At 35.1% G+C, this 7,515-nt stretch overlaps 1 non-coding gene across 1 annotated transcript; it reads right to left on the reverse strand.

Annotated features, from left to right (window-relative positions):
- Positions 1-5,140: 5,140 nt before the first annotated feature.
- Positions 5,141-5,306, reverse strand: LOC128644519 (U1 spliceosomal RNA). Its single transcript, XR_008399992.1, has one exon. It is a non-coding gene; the product is annotated as a U1 spliceosomal RNA (small nuclear RNA).
- Between the last annotated feature and the right edge of the window lie 2,209 nt (positions 5,307-7,515).

Genomic DNA, 7,515 nt, shown 5'->3' on the forward strand with positions numbered 1-7,515 from the left:
ATAATACTTGCCACTGATCCCACCCACTACCCACCCATACCCACTATCTCACCCTCTTTTTAAATATGTTTAGCCATTGTGAAACACCATATTGTGTAGTCATTTTAAATATTTGTTATTTTAAACAATACAAAATTAACTCCTTTTAATACAATTATTAAATATATATACATTTTCTGTACATTTGGAAGTGTGGAGACAGCATTTAGCCCTCTAACATGATGAAAATGTATGTAAACCAGGGCAGCAGGGACATGAAACAAATCTGTTTAGTATCCAAATTGCTTTCTATGCATTTGCATAGGTAATAATCAGCTAGACAACTAACCATGGATGGCCTTAAGCTTGATAAAGTGGACAATCATTTTAAATAGCTGATTTTTCCTGTGGAAACTGACACCTATACTGATCTTGTCAATACTGCAGTATTAGCTATGGAAAAGCTATGTAATCAAGAGGTAGTATCAGTGGGGGTAGACGAAAAAGTGTCCCTGCAGTTACTTTGAATAAAAAAACTTATCAGATGCTTGCCTGATTACAATATCCCTTTAATTGAGTTATCTGCTATAGATCAACTGTTATTTGGGTACAGAGCATTTCTCTTTTCCCCCACAATATTCCTTTAAATTCAAAATGTCTTAAGCTACCTTTGTTGCTCAAGATTTTATGCATACAGCTCCCAAACTGTCTCACTTAAAGGGATACTAAATCCAATTTTTTTTCTTTAATGATTAAGATAGAGCATGCAATTTTAAGCAACTTTCTAATTTACTCCTATTATTAATTTTTCTCTGTTCTTTTGCTATCTTTATTTAAAAAGCAGGAATGTAAGCATAGGAGCCGGCCCAGTCATGTTGATGATACCTCTCCCCTTTGCATGTCACCCATTCTTTTTCTCCGTGCCTCCACACCGCAACTGCGCTCTACCTTCAAGACAATGCTCCATCTTTACAGCAGTATTTCATTGCTGCACCTACATGCCTAGCCTAAATTGTGGGTGAATGTTGATTTAACATTCACTCACTATCTTTCACTACTCGCCACAGTTAAATCTCTACTCGCCAATGGCTAGTGGGTGAGTGGAATTTTGAGCATTGTATATATATATATATATATATATATATATATATATATATATACTGTATATATATACTGTATATATATACTGTATATATATATATATATATATATATATATATATATATATATGTGTATATACACACACAATATAGCTCTTTCCATTCAACATCTGTCATATACCATTTACTTTTTAACTCTTCTAAAAAATGTATTTATTATTTATATGATTCATTTCTATAAGACAGTGTATATTTGAGTGTAACACTTTATTTTAATTTAGTTAGGTCTTCAGTCACGTTAACCTGACAAGCACAAATTTAGATTTCACTTGGTGGTACAAGTTAACTTTCAACTTGTAATATGCACGCAAGTTAGCGGGTTTGCAGTATTGCAATATCACGCCCACGCTAATGTTAGCGCGCCCCTTGTAATCTAGTCCACACTCTGAGTCCGGTGTTCCATACTTGTGAATTGTTTTTTTCCATGACATTATATTTATAAATGGTGCCTGCAGCATCTGAGTGCATTGCTCTGTTTCTGTGAATTTACCAACCACATTCATATAAGTACTCCAGCACTCTCTGTACACATGTGTGGCTGCCAAACAAATCTGAACCCGTCTTTTTACTTGTTGTAGCACAATCTTTGGTTATAACAAAATGCCCTAGCCCCATCACTGACACTCACTTCTGCATCTGTGTTCCACCACCCAAACACAGGGATAGGTGATATTCTGCCTGACCCAACCTTTATAAATTGATATTCAAAGTCTATAAACCTTGCCTGTAGAAGAATATTGCCCACTGACTAATAACATAAGTAATTAAAAGAGTCAAAGAGGACTATTTATCAAATGTCTGTCTGACATGATCCAATCAGCGGATCATGTCCGACAGACATCGCTGAATGCGGACAGCATTACCCTCTCCGCATTCAGCATTGCACCAGCAGTGCTTGTGAACTGCTGGTGCAACGCTGCCCCTGTAGATTCACATTCAATCGGCTGCTAGCACGGGGTGTCAATCAACATGATCGTATTCGATCGGGTTGATTTCTGGCGATCGATGTCCGCCTCCTCAGAGCAGGAGGACAGGTTATGGAGCAGCGGTCAGCATTAAAAAAACTCTTGTTACTCTGCCTCTGTGTCCTTCCCACATCCACTTGGTCATGTCACATTGATGTACTTTCCTCAGACTGAAATTTAACAGAAATGTCCAGCATAATATTCCAAATATATATTCTAAGTATAAATCAACTGTATCCATACTTAGCAGTAGTCCTGGAAGTATAGTACAGCCCTGATTAGATCTCTAAAGTATATCTCCCAAGTGTCCCGTGTATTGCATGGAATGGATGTAACAAGGTGAGAGGTCTCCTACATTTTTCCCTCTCAGGGCAAATATCCCACTTTCAAGGCTCTGCCTGCAGCATTCCCTGATTCTACCCAACTGCACACATAAGTGCCCCATCCTGCCCACTCCCCTCCTTTCAGGGATCCACCTGCCAATCACCAGTGGGCCACTGATCAGAAATACACCTCAACTCCCTCTCTAGGAAATTCTCCAGAAAATGTTTGGAGGTGTGCTAATGCAAACCTCCACTCATTAAAAGGTTAATAAAGGTTGGTTTAAAAGTATTGCAGCACTGAAATAATAGTTTTTACCTGTGTCTACTTTTAAAAATGACAATTGATTAGAGTTTACCATAAGAATATAGAAAACCATTTACTTCCTAACTTGCACCATTACAATTTATTAGTAGCAGATCTTTTGAATGAATGAGCCCTTTCAAGATTTATATAAGTTTGAAAAACAATTTCAAACCACATACAATTAAAAACTTATAATATTTTATTTTTGGGCATGTTTCTACTTTTAAATGTGAGGTCAGATATTTTGGAGATACACAAATATGAGAAATGTACATATTTAAAGGGATACTAAACCCACATTTTTTCTTTCATGAATTAGATAGAGCATGCAGTTTTAAGCAACTTTCTAATTGACTCCTGTTATCAGTTTTCTTCATTCTCTTGCTATCTTTATTTTAAAAAGAAGGCATCTAAGCTAAGGAGCCAGCCAATTTGTGGTTCAGCATTTAGCCACCAATCAGCAAGCACAAGCCAGATTGTGAACCAAAAATGGTCCGGCTTCTAAACTTATATTCTTGATTTTCAAATAAAGATAGTAAGAGAATGATGAAAATTTGATAACAGGAGTAAGTTGCTTAAAATCTAAATCATGAAAGATAAAATTTGGGTTCAATGTCCCTTTAAGATGTGTCTTGATAACTGTAATCTTAAGGTAGTATTTTCACAGAGCAAAGCCTTTCTAAGCTACAAAAAACACTTTATGAGATTGAAGAGGGTTTTTCGTATTGTTTGAAGAGTTCTACTAAAGATATTAGATGTTGTTTAGCAGAACTTAAAAAACTGTAAGTGGATTGTCAGGAAGGAGTGTTAGGTTTATTTAAGTTTTTTTTGGTGGGTTTTATTTTTAGAGTAGGGTCTGGGCAGGTAAAAGAGCTAAATGCCCTTTTAAGGGCAATGCCCATACAAATGCTCTTTTCAGGGCAATAGGGAGCTTAGGTTTTTTAGATAGGCTTTTTATTTTGGGGGTTTGGTTGGGTGGGTGGTAGGTTTTACTGTTGGGGGGTGTTTGTATTTTTTTTCAGGTGAAAGAGCTGATTTATTTGGGGCAATGCCCCGCAAAAGGTAGTTTATTGTAGGCTGGGGGGGGGTTATTTTTTATTATTATTTTGATAGGGCTATTAGATTAGGTGTAATTAGTTTTTATTTTTGATACTGTGTTTTTTTTTTGTAACAGTGTTTGTTTGTTTGTTTTTGTAACTTACTGTTTGTTTGTTTTTGTAAATTAGTGTTTTGTTTTTTTGTAATTTAGTAATTTTTAATAGTAGATTTAAATAATTTGAGTAGGGTTAGGGTTTTTAATACGGTATGTAATATAGTTAATTTAATTGATAGTTTAATGTCATTTTTTGTATAATAGTTAGGGTAGGTTAATTAATAGTTTAATATAATTTATTTTAATTCCAAAGGTAAGTTTTAATTTATTTTAAGATAGGGATGTTGTAATTTTAATGTAAAGTTAGCGGGTTGTTAGGTTTATGGGTTAATAGCTTAATTTAGTTTATGGCGATGTGGGGGGCTGGCAATTTAGGGGTTAATAGGTTTAGTTAATGGTAGTGATGTGGGAGGCCAGAAGTTTAGGGGTTAATATGTTTATTTAGGTGGTGGCGGGGTCCGGTTGCAGCGGGAAAGGGGTTAATAACTTTATTTAGTGGAGGCGGGGTCCGGGAGCGGCAGAATAGGGGTTAATAACTTTATTTAGTGGTGGCAGGGTCCGGGAGTGGCGGAATAGGGGTAATAAATTTTATTTAGGTTTCAGATTAGGGGTCCTTAGACTCAGGGTTTATGTTAGGGTGTTAGGTGTAAAAGTAACTTGTTTTCTACCATATAAATCAATGGGTTATATTTATTTGTCTTGCAGCATCGAACATAAGCTTTCGCTGCTTTCAGACTCCCATTGATTCCTATAACATCTGCGGCCTCCAGGGTGGCAGATTGAAAACCAGGTACGCTGGGCCGGAATAGCCACAAGCGTACCGGTTAACTATTTGATAACTTTTAAAAAGTGTCAAATAATGTGTATTCTGAACATCTTTAATGACGTAAGCATTGATCTGTGTCAGATTGAGACCGGTGGATTGTATGTTACGTCATAGATTTCAACTTTTGCCGGTCTGTAGGCTTTGATAACTAGGTCGAACCAATAATAAATATCCCCCAATATCTTATTTGAGTAAAATAGAATTTATATGTTAATATAAATAAACATATGTTGCTAAATTCATATGTATCTGCAGTCTTACCAGTGAATAACAGTTAGTTGCATATTCTTGTTAATATGAACCAAGGCATTTTACTTTATCATATAAGCTGTCCTATGCTGTAAATTCTAACATTAATCTAAACATATCTACTTTGAAAGCTAATATACATTTATTATTTTTTACTGTTACTTAATACTTTTGTTTTTTTCAGGGGAAAGCTTGCACGCAGTCCCCAACTACCATAAATTGGGCAGTCGAGCTTCCTCTATGTGGGGAAATCGCAGAGGTCAGCGGGCTCGGGTGCAATGAACCAGCCTCGCCCTGGGAAAGCCACCTTAGTGATCATGGCTAAGACTCCCCTGCCAGGTAAGTATTACTGTTACTTAATTCTTAACGTATTTTGAAATAAAATTAAATTGAAAAACAAATATTGAAATAATACTGATTTTTTTTTTCTCTCTAAATAAATCATTGAAAAAAATCTATTATCATGGTTTTGTTTTATTTCATAACTGGTTTTAGTTTACTTTCAAATAAATTGTGTACAATTTAAACACAGGTAGCTGGCAGATCCTTATCATCATGTTCCAGTTACTACTAACCCAGAAGACCAATGTGCTGTGCCTGGTTGTGAGGTTATCATCATTCAAATATGATGTAGATAACCTTATTGAAAGCATACTGTAAAGAAATAGCTAAAACAGACTACACACTAGAGACTTGGAGCTTCATTTATGAAGCTGCAAATGAGCAGATCTTAAATGCTAGATAAGAAGCTGCTATCTTAAGATTGCTGCTACTTAACCTTTCTTCCACCACTAGGGTGGCAGAGTTAATTCATCCTTCAACCTGCCCATCTAGGTTCTACTTAGAATGGATCAGGCTATACCCCTCCAACCCCTGTCTATCACCTAGATTTGTCTATAATTCACTCTGCCCCTCAACAGCCAATCCTTATAAGTAAAACATTTATTTTTTCTATGTCACCCTGGCCAAAGTTTGTGCCCCTCTTCATTTTTTCTCAAAAGAATCATATTATCAGGCTCAGGATTTCCCATCATTCAATTTTTTGTTTGTATAGTTTTGTAACTATTGAGATTGGTGACAGATACAAATTGGCCTATTTACTATCATTAACTGACATTGATAGTATATAACAAAATGTTTTCTAAATGTTAAAGCTTTTACTTTCTGAAACATTTTATAGCTAACATGCAATCTTGTATGAAAGACTAATAAAATATTTTGTTTCTTCGTGTTTTAACATTTAAAAATAAAGCATGACATGATTGTTTTTGCTAATATTTTTACTGAGCATACATAAATAAATTACCTGAAGAACAAGAAAACTGCACAAGTAAATTCATTTGTTAAAGTGAAAGTCAATCCTAGCTTTAGGATTGACCATTGAAACAGATAAAGGGGACTTCTATTCATTCAACTAGCATGCAGGAAATACGGCTCCCAAGGGCGCCAAGACAGATTTACCGCAAGGCTATTGGCTAAGAGGTGGAAACGTCACCTCTCTAGCAAAACAGCATTCTGCCGTGGGCCACCTAAGTAGCTCAGAATGGTGAACGTTTGAAACAAGTAAATGAGCTTTCAGCATGAAGTATCATTCACTTGATTTGTTTCAATGGTCAATGCTAGCTTTTCACAAATGCTAGGATTGACTTTCACTTTAATTAAAAAAAGAATAGTGTGCAAAAATGTCATCAAAATATGTATGTATGGCAGATATTGCAATTACTGTGACCAAACAAAAATGAATGTAAACAATTAAAATATCTAGCAAATAGTCAAGATATACCAAGCAAAAGAGTCCAAAATGTGTTTTCAAATGGTCAAGGCTGTTGAAGTAAAAATCCTAGGAAGAGATGCTCAAAAGTGTTTTCTGATAGAGTGGAATGCCTTTGACTTTATGTATAAACAGAGATTAGAAAACCACACAATAAGCAAGATTTCCAATGGACTAGAAAGACTGGCCAAATGTTCTAAAGATCTCTAGGCTTGAGAGATTATTAAGTACTTTTATTTCACTGATGGAATGATCTAAAGTCATTTTTTACCCAGAAAACAGGGTGTCTCGCTAAGGGGCTGATGCTACATTATTGTATGTTATTTGCACAATAAAATTCTTATTATAAAAATCTTACAAAACAAATAATTGAACCATTCACACAAAAATACACAGGGGCATCAAAAATCCTTACAAAATTCTTCACCATAAATGGTATTTTATCAAAAACATACAATTTGTATGTAAATTAAACAAGAATAAATCATATTAAATATGCATGCTGCAAATCGTTATTTAAGTACACTGGAAGCACAAAAACTCATGCTTATAAGTAAAGAATACAATAATACAGATCTCACAGTTTTATTTCTTGCAAACTAAAAGGTAGCAAGCTTTTCTCCAAAAATGCAAAATACTTATAACCCTAATAGAAAAAAACATGCATATGAAAATTGTAAGATTCTATACGCAGAAAACAACATAATGTTTTTTTATATTGGCTGCAGGATTTTCTTTTTAAAGTGCACCCCCTGCTCACTGCTAACGTTGCTCTACTGAGTGAA

The sequence above is a fragment of the Bombina bombina genome, unplaced genomic scaffold, assembly GCF_027579735.1.
Source record: "Bombina bombina isolate aBomBom1 unplaced genomic scaffold, aBomBom1.pri scaffold_727, whole genome shotgun sequence".
Classification (NCBI taxonomy): Eukaryota; Metazoa; Chordata; class Amphibia; order Anura; family Bombinatoridae; genus Bombina; species Bombina bombina.